The sequence below is a fragment of the Pteropus medius genome, unplaced genomic scaffold, assembly GCF_902729225.1.
Source record: "Pteropus medius unplaced genomic scaffold, Ma_sr-lr_union100, whole genome shotgun sequence".
In the NCBI taxonomy this organism is placed as follows: domain Eukaryota; kingdom Metazoa; phylum Chordata; class Mammalia; order Chiroptera; family Pteropodidae; genus Pteropus; species Pteropus medius.
Genome location: NW_024352785.1, coordinates 1,418,660 through 1,432,800, shown reverse-complemented (window position 1 = coordinate 1,432,800; position 14,141 = coordinate 1,418,660). Strand labels below are relative to the sequence as shown.

Sequence of the window (14,141 nt, the reverse complement as noted above, 5' to 3'; positions counted from 1 at the left end):
CATCCCCATAATGATGTCTCAGGTGCCATGCAATGCTCTGCAGGCAGCCAAGGGGAAGTTAAATTTTTGACTCACAGGCAGAGCTGATTTATTCCATGTTAATTTTATTTGACAGCAGGTGCCTGGTCTGTATTTTAGCCATTACACTATTTTTTTCCCTCCTGCTTCTGAGAACCTAACCTAAACAAAGCTGGGTAGCCAGAACCTGGGCATAGCACCTGCTAAAGTAATGAAATCAAGAGAATAATGGTCTCAAATTTAGGACAGCTATAAAATAAAAGGGAAAAATCCATTTAGAATAAATCCAAAATAGCCAGATAAGTGTGATGTTAATTTTAATGCATCTAAAAATGAGATGTGTAGATATAGTAAAGGTTAGAAACTAAGGAAAATGTTTTTAATAAACCACATAGAAAATTTCTTTAAATTACTGAAACCATAGTGAGTTTTTTAGGACCATGACAAAGTTTTCAACTCTTAATTCACTCTATATCTTAAATATCTTTCTTACATTTCTTTTTTTAAAATGAATATACGTAAAATACTATTTTCTGAAAAATTTTCAGAAGCCACATTCTCCTATGTAGAGCTTTAGACTCTCATAGGATCATTCAAGAACTATTGAATTTGTTCCTTTAAAATCAAACCTAAATACTGATTGAATGAGTGCTGTCTTTTAAGCACACCTGTAGTCAAACTCATGTTTGTACATTTTTCTGTTGGAAGAAAGCCTGTAAGGACTTTCTATAATTTGCAAGACAGCCTCGAGATTCAAATTTAGATTATTTTTCCCCATCCTAAATCCCACCCAAGACCATTCTAATGGCTCCAGCTGTGATAGGATAGTTTTGATTCTAATCTCGGACAGCTCATAGTCATAGACACAGACAACTGAATCCGTTCGTACTGCACAGGTAGTACTGCTTCTCTTTCTGCTGCTCTGGCTTTATGGAAGCTATAATCCTTTACAGCCCACAGTCCTTTCCTCTATGCTTTGACTAGTCAAGAGTTTTAATGATTTCAAGTGTTTCTACTCTTACACCACAGATATACTGAAAGCAAATGTGATCTCTATTGTTTTAATAATATCTTCTATTCTTGTAAATAATCCAGTTTCTAACACCTGTCAATATCCCATGAGTTTAAACTACCTTGCTATTAGCCTTCTGAAAAAAAGAAATCCCCAACTTACTCCATTCCATCCCAAACTCTGATGTTCCATTGATTGGATTTTTTCACTCTTTATTAAACTGATATGTCGATTCCTGATATTCTCGGAAGTTTAGCTCTAATAGAGGTGTCAAATTCATGTCTCCCTCTGTGAAGGCTTTAAAAAAAAAATGAGAGTTGTAAATTGATTTTGGATAAAGTTCAATCTCCCCAAACTATTTTTTTAACCACAGAAATAGCTAAAGCTTAAACCTAGGATGAGTATGATGGCTTGTGATTTCCTATTATATCATTTCTAGCCGCATGATGTATGTTAGGCTTCTTTATCCCATCCTCCGCCACATACACACCCCTACCACTAAACTTATCTACTTTAGAGTTGATAGGCTATTGCCAAATAAATGCATCGGAGTCAAGTGATGAAGAATGTTGAGAATCAAAATAAACAAGATGTCTCAAGTTATGAACATTGCTTTAACATATGTCACTAGGCAAGACAATTGTCATTTTGCAAAGATAGAGATGTCTTTCAGAAACACAATAAACTTAATTCCTATTCCAATAGGTAAGAAACATTTTTTTAACATTCAATCCAAAGTAAACTTGACTTATTTTTCAATTGATTTTGTTTTTTTTTTCCTGTGTGATTTTGCATACCAAAAATTAATAAGTGATTTTTAAAAGCTTTCAAATGCTGTGGGGTTCAAAAAACAAGATGTCAAACTATATCCAACTTCACCGTATTTATAATCTTTTGCAAACCTCACTCATACTGCAAAGTGTGGATTCACCTAAGATTAAATTAATCCCTGTTTACACATATCACATAATTCTCTCTCTCACATCCCGAGGGACAACAAAGAGAATTTCTGAGGCATGAGTGAGCATGTTAATTTTAGCCAAAATGAAATATAAGAAACTAAGAAATGTTCAGTTATGATAACAGTAAAATAAGAGAGAACTGAAGTACAACTCACCAATTCCCTCCTGCTCAGTCAGACATGAAAGTTTCTCCATTCAGAAACATGGTTCCAGATGTACAGTCTTGGGCAATTTCATAAGGACATTTTGACCTCATGAGCTCTCAATTGTGTACTAGGAATAAAGAAAGAGTAATGACCATTCAAACTTCCTAATATGGATGGCTTCTGTATGTTTAGCAAATTTGGAAATAAAAGGTTGCATATCCCTGGGTAAGTCAAGTTAGTTGCTACTTTATTAATCAGGGGTACTTTGTAGAGTTCAGAGTAATCTTGTAAAGAGTCTGAGGGGAATCAAAATTGTATTGAAAACTCTACATGGTAGCAAAATTTGGAATTTAGCATAGTAAAACTGTACAACTCCAGCTCAAGTCCCAAGGCTATAACAGTTAAAGCAAGAAGTAAAATTATTTATTAACTAAGGAAACTTAACATATAACTTGACTAAGTCTTTAGGCATTCAGATTATATATATTTATATAATAATATATAATAATATATATGTAATAAATAATATATATATTAAATATTAAATATATATAATAAATGTTAAATAGCCTCTGCCCTCCTTAAATGTCACTGAAGAATTACAGAGAAGACAGCAATCATTTTAAATGCTATAATATTCATAATTACTTCAGACAGATAGACAAAATGGTTTAGGTCTATAAACTTTTACACCCTTTACCATTTTATTTGTCTTCCCTGAACACTATGTATCATTTTCCAAAACATTTTGAAGAAGAAAATTCAATATTTATATTAGAAATAAGAAAAATAAGAAAAATAAGACTCAACATTTAGGTGACTTGCCCAAGGGCTTTATGAATATGAAGTGACTAACTGAGGATCTAGGACCCCTAATTTCTGGTGCCTTTATCGTCCCACACTACAATATGGCTTTTAAATCCAAGCTCTATTTTGCCTTTATTCAAATGTGTTATCCAAAATCATATTAGTAATCTAGATATAGATACACTACTACATATAATGGAGTATAGTTTCTGTTGTGTTTTTGGCCACCCGATATATCTTTCCTCATCCTTCTATTCCTAATTATAAATGTATTATCCAATTCTCACGTCTCAGGGCACGAATATTGATACAGGGTTGGTCAACATGAATTAGACCATTTTTCCTGGACACAGGATTGCAGTGGTAGCAGAGAGTACTAATCAGAGTCCAAGACTGTCCTAAAAAGATTGGGAAAGTGATGATGTCTTTTTTGGGAGAATTACAAAACTGGGGGTGGCTAATGACGATCATCTTCCCAACCATATGGAGGGCAACTGCCTGTAAAATAAAGTCGAGAATAGACAAGAAGAAAGAGAAAACAGATGGGGCGGAGAGTCTTGGTGAATGTGAGGTTCTAGGTTTACCCTTGAAACCATGGTTCTTACTTGATTTTCCATAGAACTTGAGAGCTTTCATAGTGTTCCTGACTTTTTGCTAAAGCTAATCAAAACTAAAATAACATTATGACAGTGTTTTCTGGGTTGTTCCCCTTATTCTGATGACAGGTGGAATAAGTTTGGCCTTCTTGACTAAAAGAGTATATTAGAATATCTTTAGGAAATAGTCTGAAAGAAAAACTCATTTCATTTCTTATTTTACTAGAAAACGAGATTCCCCTTGTAGGGAAAATTAATTACTTAAAATAATTTGCATATATTTATTTTTACTAAAATTAATGTAATTTTATGTCCACTTAAACTTATGATATTTTTATATAAATTATTTCAATAATTTCATTTCATTTTTATCCTTTAAGTACTTTTTTCTTTATTTCACGCTTAGAGATTTCAACCTATAGAGCCTGTTGTATGAGGCCTTACCTAAATATGTATTGCTGCAAAACCTTGACCCAAATCACTGATCTAATTCACTGTTGAAATTTGCCTGGAAATATAAATGTAAATGTTTATATATTAAATATATATACATACACATACATATCTATAATGTATATATTTGTATTAGGGTTCTCTAGAGAAACAGAAACAATAGTGTATGTATGTGTGTGCATGTATGTGTGTGTGTGTATATAGTGAATATTACCATATTTAAAATATCGTATATATTCATTATAAAGAATTGGCTCATATAACTATGGAGACTGGGAAGTCCCATCATCAGCCATCTGTAAGCTGGAAAGCCAGAAAAGCAGGTAGTGTTAATTCAAGCTGGTAGTATAATTCAGACTAAGTCCGAAGGCCTGAGAACCGAGGAAGCCAGTGGTGTAAATCTCAATCCAAAGGCAGAAGACCCATGTCCTAGTTAAACCAATCAAGCAGAGAGGAACAAATTCTCCCCTCCTCTATCTTTTGCTCTATTTAGACCCTCAAAGGATTGGATGATCTCCACCCATCTGGGGAGGGCAATCGGCTTCACTGATTCAAATGTTAATCTCATCAGGAAACACCATCATAGACACCCAGAAATAATAGTCAAATATCTGGGTACCCAGTGAATTTGGTCAAGTTGGCACGTTAAATTAATCATTACAATATTATTCACTGTAGGGGATATATCTATATCTATGGGAGATGGATGAATGGATGAATATAGCTAGATAGACAGACAGAAAAACAGACAGACAGTGAATAATATAAGGCCAACAAGAAGAAATTTAGACGAGAGTAAGGGTCTACATTCACATTAAAGATAACTGCAACAAAATTAAACATAGTTTGGGGTATACCAGACAAAGTTATCACATGTAAAAAGACTTGTGAAGTTCAAAATACACAGAAGTTTGGCAATAAGTAGAGAATGAATTAATTTTAACTTGTAGAAATGAGTAGAATTAGTAGCATTTTATTGTCCACATCTGGCATTCTTCGATACTACATATGTCAAGGGAGTAGAACACTTGAGAGAACATAGACAGCTGTCCAATCAAAATTGGGAACAAGCATTACGTCAAATTATAAACAAGTATAATTTATTTTTTAATCTTGCAGAAGGTGTACAATTATTTTTTAAATGCAGAGAATATAATAGTCATTGCGGAATACTAAAATTTAAAAACTGTAGACTTTATGAATACTAACTGCAAACATGTGAAGGAACATATGTACCGTTTATCACAGTTTCTTTTTGTTAATATTTTCATTAATGTTCTATTTAATACTTATGAAATCTCAATATCACATTATCAGTTTCATTCTTTTATTTTTATACTAGATGCAACAATCAAGAAAAAGTTACTTAAGTATTTTTATTCTACCTTCTTTGACAGCTAGATAAATATACACTTTAAATGTCTCTCTCCATACCATGTCTCTAATGATAATGCTTCCTAATGATGTGCTTAAAACCTATGAATATTCTTAAAACCTATGAATTTTTCAGATAAGATAAAAACGAATTTCTTAACTACTTTGTTGGCTTTAACCAGGTTCTATTAGATTACTCTCTACAGTATCATTTAAAAGCATTTTTTTATTACTCAAAATTACATTTTTAAAATTAGTCGAAGATAGTATTATATTTTTTTATGAACTAGTAACACTAACTGAAACATCTTTCCACAAGTAGAGAAATAACATTTAACGATACACCACTAAAATGATAGCTATTAAATATGTGATCCATTAAACTGCATAAAATATGTTTTCATTGATGTTTATAAATTGATTCTGCCATGTGTACCTGCAAAGTAATTAAAATTTTAAATTACATACATGCTTTTATTAATGTCCTCTATTTGAAGGTTGCAAGTAACAAAGGCAGGTCTACAATAAATGAAAAATGACTAGAAACAAAATTAAGAGTTACTGTTAAAGAAAATTTTGAATAATTGGATTGTTACAACAATGGAGTAGGCTACCCTGAAATATATTGAGCTTTCCATCCCTAAAAGTGCTAAGAGTAAATTCACTTTGGATCAGATTATTCCACATGGGACTCATGAATGAGTTAGAAAGATATAATAGATGAACTTGAATTTCTCTTTTATTGTCTCAACATTAATATTCAATGACTTTATTAAGTAAAAAAATGATGATGGCATAAGACAAGAAGAATGCTGAAACATCAGTGACTTTGAAAAATAGCAGGGTTTTGGGTAATAGTGACTTCACACTTTAATGAAGCAAGAAATATGGATCATCGGGGCTGTAGTACAACTGTGCTGCGGAGCCCAGTACCTCATCCACTCCTTCTCTTGTTCTGTTTAATAGCACATGTCACATTATTCTGTATTTAATTGTTTGTGTATTAATCTCTCTCACTAGACTATGAGATTCTTCAAGTCAGTGTATATATTTATTTTACTTTTGAATATCCAGTAGTCACCAGTGTTAGAAATATAATGTTTTCAATAACAGTTTTCAATAACAAATATAACATTTTCAATTATTAATGCATAAAAAGGTAAAAGCAGTAGAAAATTTATACCTCGCCTAACCTGTTTGGTAGCACTAATGTCCTTAATTATTGGGAAGGATCCAGACTGCAGGAAATGAATCAATATACTTGCAAATAGAATTTTAGGAAAATGGAATACAACAGAAACTCAAAATTTTAAAATAGCCAAATTTAGGGAATCTCAAGTTTCCTAGATTTTATTCATTTAAAATTTGCTCTTATTCACTCTGGAATATATTATTTTTATTCCTCTCTTGTATATTAGGTATATTATTCATGTTTTTTATTTTACTTTTTTTATAAACTTATTATTTAGTATAGATTTTGTTTTATAGAATTTACAAAGATAGTACATATAGTATCCATACACTCTATTCTTAGCTTCTAGTTTGTTATTATTAATATCTTCATTAGTATGATACATTCATAACAATTAGTACATGATATTAAATATTATCAAATAAAGTCTGTATTTTATTCATATCGCCTTAGTTTTTACTTAATTTCCCTTTTTGTTCCAGGATCCCATTCAAGAGACCACATTACATTTAGTCCTCATGTCTTCTTAGGCTTCTCTAGGCTGTGACTCTTTTTCAGACTTTTCCTTGTTTTTGATGTCCTTGACAATTTTGAGGAGTACTGCTCAGGATTTAATAAAATGTCCTTCAATCTGGATTTGTCTTTTTTTTTTTTCATTATTAGACTGGGGTTGTAGGTTTGGGGGAGGATAAACACAGAGATAGAGTGCCATTCTATCACATCATTTCAAGGGCACGTGCCACCAACAGGATTTGTCGATGTTAACCTTGATCACCTGGCTGAGTTTGTCAGGTTTCTCCACTATAAAGTCACTCTTTCCCCACTTTCCACTATACTCTTTCAAAGAAAATCACCATTGATAAGCCACCCTTAAAGAGGGGAGAATTATGCTCTACCTCTTTGGAAGAATTAGAAACTTTGAAATTTCTTTCCTCCTAGGAGTTCAATTAACAGTAGCCTCATTAGAAGAATCTGATAAATGTAGTAGGTCTTCTTTGAGTTTATGAAAGAATTTTCTGGGGAGTCTCTTTAAATATCTCCTAAAGGGAGTATATGTTAAAGGGAAGTGCTATCTTTAGACTTGGATAAAATGAATAATTGCACAGGGCTGCTTTATGGTAGAGACTACAATGACTTTTTATGTAAGCTATGTAAGTCAAGAGCTCACAAGAATACTAGGGGAGATTCATTTCATGCTTCAAAGTTCCTATCTTTATTGAGTTCATATAATAATTCAATAAATAAATCTGTCCCCATTCTATGAATGCAAATTCTCTAGAATGGGACCCAGACATTAGTATTTTTCTAAAGCTCCTCAGGTAATTGTAATTGTTCACAAGATTAAGAGCCACTACTTTAAATAAATGGCTAAAGCACAGCTATGTAATGGAATTGCCATAGGGAGGTTTTCAATACGTTTGAGCTTCACTCAAATTAGTTAAATCAGAATCTCTAAGTATAGAGCCCAGGCATTGGTATTTTATAAATGTTCCCATGTGAATCTAATGTGAGACAACGGTTGAAAACCATTTCTTTAGATAAATTATATCCCCAGTGACCAAAACTATTCCTGGCTTTTAGTAGTATTATGATAATTATTTGTGAAAAATTAGTGAATTAATTAATAAGTCAAAAATTAATTGACTTTGGTTACTTTGATTACACAATCAATAAAAAATCTTTGTTGTACAGTCCATAGTTTTGGTAGAAAGCAATGCAAACCTTTCTTTAAATTTCAGAGGTCAGGGTAGGCTTCATAAGCTTGGCAAGATTTGACATTGCATTTGGATTCACTCTAGATAAAGTCAAAACAAAACTGAACAGGAGAATCTACATGAAACAAATTGAGGGAAATATATTGCTAGATTTGAATACCGATATATATTAATAGATGACTTCAGTGCAATGTAAAACTTTTTTATACAAGTTATCAGTTTTTCCACACATTTCTGTCAACATGCCCCCATTAATCAAACATAAAAATGGTATGCACCATTTACTGAATGCATATCTACATGCCAAAGAGACAGGTGTTTTCTAGACATAATGTCACTTAATCTTCACACACATTCAAAAAATCTGTAATGTAAAATTGGCAGTGAGTTTTTAGAGATGAAAGAACTGAAGCTCTATAGTTTATGGTACTTAAGGTCACTCACCTATGTGGCATCCAAGATGAGATTATCCAGGTTAATCTAACTCTGAAGCCCTGCTATTTCTCCTTAAACCAAGTCCCTATTCTCCTGATAGGGATGCAGTTTTCTTTTAAAAGCATCTTTATAAGTGCCCTCATATGCTTTAAGTTTCTATAAGAAATAAACTTAGTGTAATATTCAAAGCAATTTTACCAACTACTAATTTGGAAAATTTTTAGGATGTTAAAATACATAATTGCCATTGCTTATAGCTCATTCCTGTAAACACAGCAACACCACTTCTTTGTATAACTTTATGCTCTTTATTTTGCAAAATATTTCAATTAAAAGTAGCGGCTACTTGCCAGATTAAAACAGTAGTAATTGCCTGTCTTGCTAACTGAATACACAGACAAAGAATGATTTAAAGAGGAGAAATACATCTTTATTTTATAAGAATAACTTAGCCCACAAAAAGGAAATTCAGTGGCTAGCATAGTAAAAAATAAATGCCTTTGAAATTAATCAAATTATATGTTGAATTATTTAACAATCCAATCAAATACATAATTTTTTCTTCATTCCATGCCTGTATTTCCCAATTTAATGTAAATTTCTAAATAAATATAAAAATATTGTGGTGACATTTAATGTAATTTTTAAATTATGTACTTTCAGTACCATTCCCCAGAAGAAATCAGCAAGTATATATAACCATAGCTGAACTTATGCAATAGAATATTTGCAATTTGGTGGTGAAGAATAGGAATTAGGGACAATGGCTTGGTTTTGTTTTAAGATCATCAGAAAAACAAAAGATATTTGAAGCACATGACCATGTAACACTCCTTGACTAACTGGTGAGAATCTCTTTTTCTATTGAGTGTATCATATATGGATAGGACAGACCCAAAACTGCAGTAGCCATTTTGCTTGCATGCAGGAAGCTAGTCAAAGGATGGAACCAATACACAAAGGAAGGCAGAGTGAAAAGACAGAGAAAACTGCAGAAAAGTAGAATGAGACCTTGACATTATAAACCTCTGGATCAAATAGCACCTAAACATGAACCACCTCTGTAATTAAGACACCTTGGTAACTGTACAATCAGCACAGCCGCAGAGTCCTGTTCTCAAAAGGGACATTCACACTTAGTTTAATGCTCTGCTGTTGCCATCTTAAAATTCTTAATTTTATCTTAGGAACAGTGTTTCTAAGTCCTCTAGAACAATGGATTCTGTCTATGAGCAAGAAGAAAAACTCAGCAGCAACTAACACACGTGGGGTAGTCTAGGGACTTCGAGGGGAAAACTCCATCAAGACCTGGGTGCAGATCTGCAAAAGCACCAGGGCAGCAGTGGCTGTGGCTCTGCGGAAAGGAGGGGCTCCTTGTGGGGGTGGTGCATGGGGTCTGGCTTGCCTGTCTCTGCCCCTATCTTCACAAACGTTAACTCTGAGGACTGTCAGGACTGTTGACAGTAAATTACAAGTAAATAGAAGAATATACTTGGACACTACAATAAAACATATTAAAGAATTGTTAAAACCCTTTAAAGAATTTAGAAGTTCTGGTTTTAAAAACTGTTATGACCTGCAACTTTGCAAAGTAAATATCCACAGGCTTCCAAAAATAGAAATTAAGTTTAAAGACAGTCAGATCACAGTACCATTAAGTGTCAGTAGATGAGCTTCCACATGGTGATTGAGAGACCAAGGCTTTTTCCATCTTGAGCTCCACCATTTTTCTGTGTTCTCTTCTGGGATCGTCCGCATCTACATGAGAGAACAGAGAAGAAAAGAGAATATGGAAAATTCCACGAGATATTTAGAGGCAATATCTGACAGTGCTGCACACAATTACTGTCCACATTTCGCTGATCAGAACTCAGATACATGGCCCCACCAAAGGCAAGGGTTTGGGAAATACAGGATAATGGTTTTGTGAGGAAGAAAAATGCAATTCAGATATTGCTGAGCACTACCACTTTCAACTCCATGATGCTTATGCAAAATTAAGGTGTCCCCTTTGGGGAGGGTGTGTCATGACCTCATTCTGATCTGATGACTGTCCCATTTCTAATCTTCCTACATAGCCACACACTTAGGAAAAAAAAAATTATATTTCCTATTCCCATTTCTTTATACTCTATTCTCAAATCATCCCACTGTAATCTGACCTCTCTCTACTATTTTAACGAACACGTTATTATCAAAGTCACAAATGCCCATTTTTTGTTGTTGTTGTTTGTTTTGTTGTTGTTGTTGTTGTTTAATGCATCTCTCACCCCTTCCCCAAATCCTTTAACCCTAGATTCTCCCCAGTCACTGGCCAGAGTCATTCTAGAGATGTACCATCTCCTATTTCTCTACTCTCGGGGTCCTGCCTCTTGCTGGCTGAGAAGTTTCCACAGCCCAAGACCACCGCTCTCTAAAACCTTCCCGCAACCATCCCGATCCACCGCCCCGTCTCCTCGGCTCCTTCCCTACGGTTCCCTACGCCAAGTCCTTTGACTCCATTTTGGCCCCTAGATTTTGTCTCCAAGTTCCGCTCGTGCAAAGCACCCCCAGTGAAGGGTTCGCTCGTCTCCCCCAAACCCCACCAGGGTTCAGCACCCCATCCCTCACCTGGAGAAGAATCGCCATGCTCACTGTACTTGGGCCTCTACCCGGAGCAGAATTTCGGGAAGAGGAAAGAGCACCGCCTGGTGGCCGAAGCAGCCTAGGTCGCCGGGCCACAAGGCCCTCCGCCCGTGAGGCTGTGCTGCTGCGTGGTCACAAATGACTTCTTAATTACCATAGTCAATGTGCCACTTTCAGCGTTTAAGTAAAATAATAATACATTTTTGCCTGCTCCCCCAAACGGATTCAGCTATGTCTTCACCTATGGTACGTTTTATCATTTAATCATGACTGTTATAGAACTTAACACATTGTATTTTAAATATCTTGCATTTGTCTTATGTAGACTCCCAAAGGTCAGGGGCCATTTCTTATTACCTATGTGATTTTGATGCGTATTGGTTGACAAATAGGTGAATGATTAGCCTCATTGGCCGTCTGTGGTGGAATGATTGCCACCAGGTCCCATCAGGGTGAGCACAGCTGACCCCACCCTCTGGGCACTGGTCACAAGGCTCCCGTGACAGAAGGCAGAGGCTGTTGCTGAGCAGGGGAAGAGAGAGAAAGTCTGAGAACCTGTCCAGCAGAGGTGGAGGAACATGGGACTGCTAGTGAGTAGAACTCTGAGGTATACTCATTTGCAAAGCACAAATTCAAAGATAAAATTATTAAGAATTTCAAGAGGAGACCCCAAGTCGGATTAAGCCCCTGCTTCTTGGCCTTTGTGCTCACAGAGCCCTCTGACACTGCTGATTGCAAGGCAATGAAGCTGGCACTGGTCCAGAAGGCTCACAGCTGGTAAAATCTGTACTCCTAGGCATCTGAGGGGATGATTGATTATTCATAGTGTTTAGAAAGTGCCTCCCTGGAGTATTAAGAGTTAGGAATATGGTATTTTGTTTCAATTTGAAAAATACCTGTTTTTAATTTTTTAGGGGGGTTATTTATAAATCAAGATGAAGCAATATCCTCTGAATGAGGACTTTTTACAGAGATAGGAGTATACACTGGCCTAACAGTGGCCTGGCTTCCCAGTTTAACAGACTTTTTGGATCAGCCCACAGGGAGATTGGGGTTTGTTACCCAACTGATTTTCCTGACTGCCATTCCCACTGCCCTCATGAGTAATGTGACTACATGCTTTTCCTCGATTTCTGTGAATAGCCTATTAGGGTTCTCTGCATGATTTAATTAAATGAGCTCCCCAGAATTCAGAGACAAAGTCAGAAAATACTTTTTAAAATTGAAACAATTAGGAGTACACATAAAATATGTGAAATTAGGTGGAACGGTCTCAGGAGCATTATTTCCATTACTTTTCTTTTTAGAGAAATCTGCTCATTCTCTGACCACCACCACCCCTCCCCGGCTCCCCCCAACACACACACACACACATTTCAAACTGGGCATGCAGATAGGAATGCATCTTCCACTCTTGATCAAAAGATCTTGTCCTTGAATGCTCAGGATGTTGTTTTCTCACATCCCACCCATTCTTAGCCAGCACTTTCCATATATTCTTTCGAGAATTGGGCAGCTCGTTCAGGGTCTTCCTCTCTCCTCCAGGTCTCTCAGATTATACTGGGAAATTCAAAGTATACTTGCATGATGAATCTAACAATTCAGTGGTTTGATTTTCGTGGTGAAAGCATCTGCATTCCATCTCAGCAGCAACCCACACTTACAGTAACACAGCTGCCTGTTTCTTTGGATTCTTCACCAGTTTGCTCTCAATACATTTGCTCTTCCACACCCACAATGATTCCTAGTAATGCATTTTTTCCCCTGAAGATGCTAAGCCCTACTGTGTTCCTTTAATTCCTTTTACACCCTTAACTCCTTGAGCTGTCACCTTAATCTTACATGTCTTCTCTTCCACCACAACCACTTTGCAAATTTTCAACTTTGATTCCATTCACACCATCTTTGTCTGTTCCTATGCCTTTTAAGTGGCATAATGAAAGGAGAAAAATATAACTATGGACCTTGGTATATTTTTCAGGAAGTGTGTAAAGACCCACCCACCCTAGTCCAGATAGCTGGTGCCTCCTGATGCAGAGGTCGCAATGTGCTTTGGGGCTATCAGTCTATCGTGGTTAGGGCCTGGCTTGACTTCCCTGCTCTTCATGAAATTCAGCATGTTGGTCTGGCGCCTGGCAGGAGATGGCGATGCAGCAGCTGGTAAACCATGCAAGCACTCAGTCACAAGACAGGGGCCCCAAGCACCTGTGAGTGTCTTCAGTGGCCCTCCAGGTATCTCTATGCCCAAAGACCATGCCACTAAAGAGTAAATTTCAAATATATTTTAGATTGAGAGAGAAAGGAATTGTGTATTTTATATTGTACCTTTACTAGCATTTGTCTCCTATTATTTGACCAAGGGGCCCATATTTTCATTTTGCACTGAGCCCCACAAAGTAAGTACACCAACTTCATAGTTTTGTTTTAAAATCTGATAGAACTAGACCTAGGAAAGATAATTCTAATAGTCACTTAAAATCTCCCTTCCTTAATCTGGGTTTCACTCCACCAATACAGCCTAACAAACACCACTGTAAATGGTGAGTTCACTACCTCCTTGAAATCTACTATTGATAAGCTAATGTTAAATGAATATTTACTCTTTTTTAGAGTCTCTTCTTTGATACATTATCTTATTTAACCATAAAAATCTATCTATGGTAGGAATTATCATTATCCTTCTTTTACATATGAGGGAAGTGCCTGCAAAGGGTTATATACTTCACCAGCTACATAGTGGGTGGAGTTGAGAACTGCACTATGGCCTAATTATGGCAACATAACAATATACAGATTGGCAGGTTGG

At 35.6% G+C, this 14,141-nt stretch overlaps 1 long non-coding RNA gene across 1 annotated transcript; it reads right to left on the bottom strand.

The window, feature by feature from the left end:
* Positions 1–771: 771 nt before the first annotated feature.
* Positions 772–10,458, bottom strand: LOC120590790 (uncharacterized). Its single transcript, XR_005649767.1, has 3 exons — positions 10,363–10,458; positions 2,148–2,265; positions 772–1,327 (listed from the first exon to the last, which is right to left on the bottom strand). It is a non-coding gene; the product is annotated as an uncharacterized LOC120590790 (long non-coding RNA).
* Positions 10,459–14,141: the final 3,683 nt, after the last annotated feature.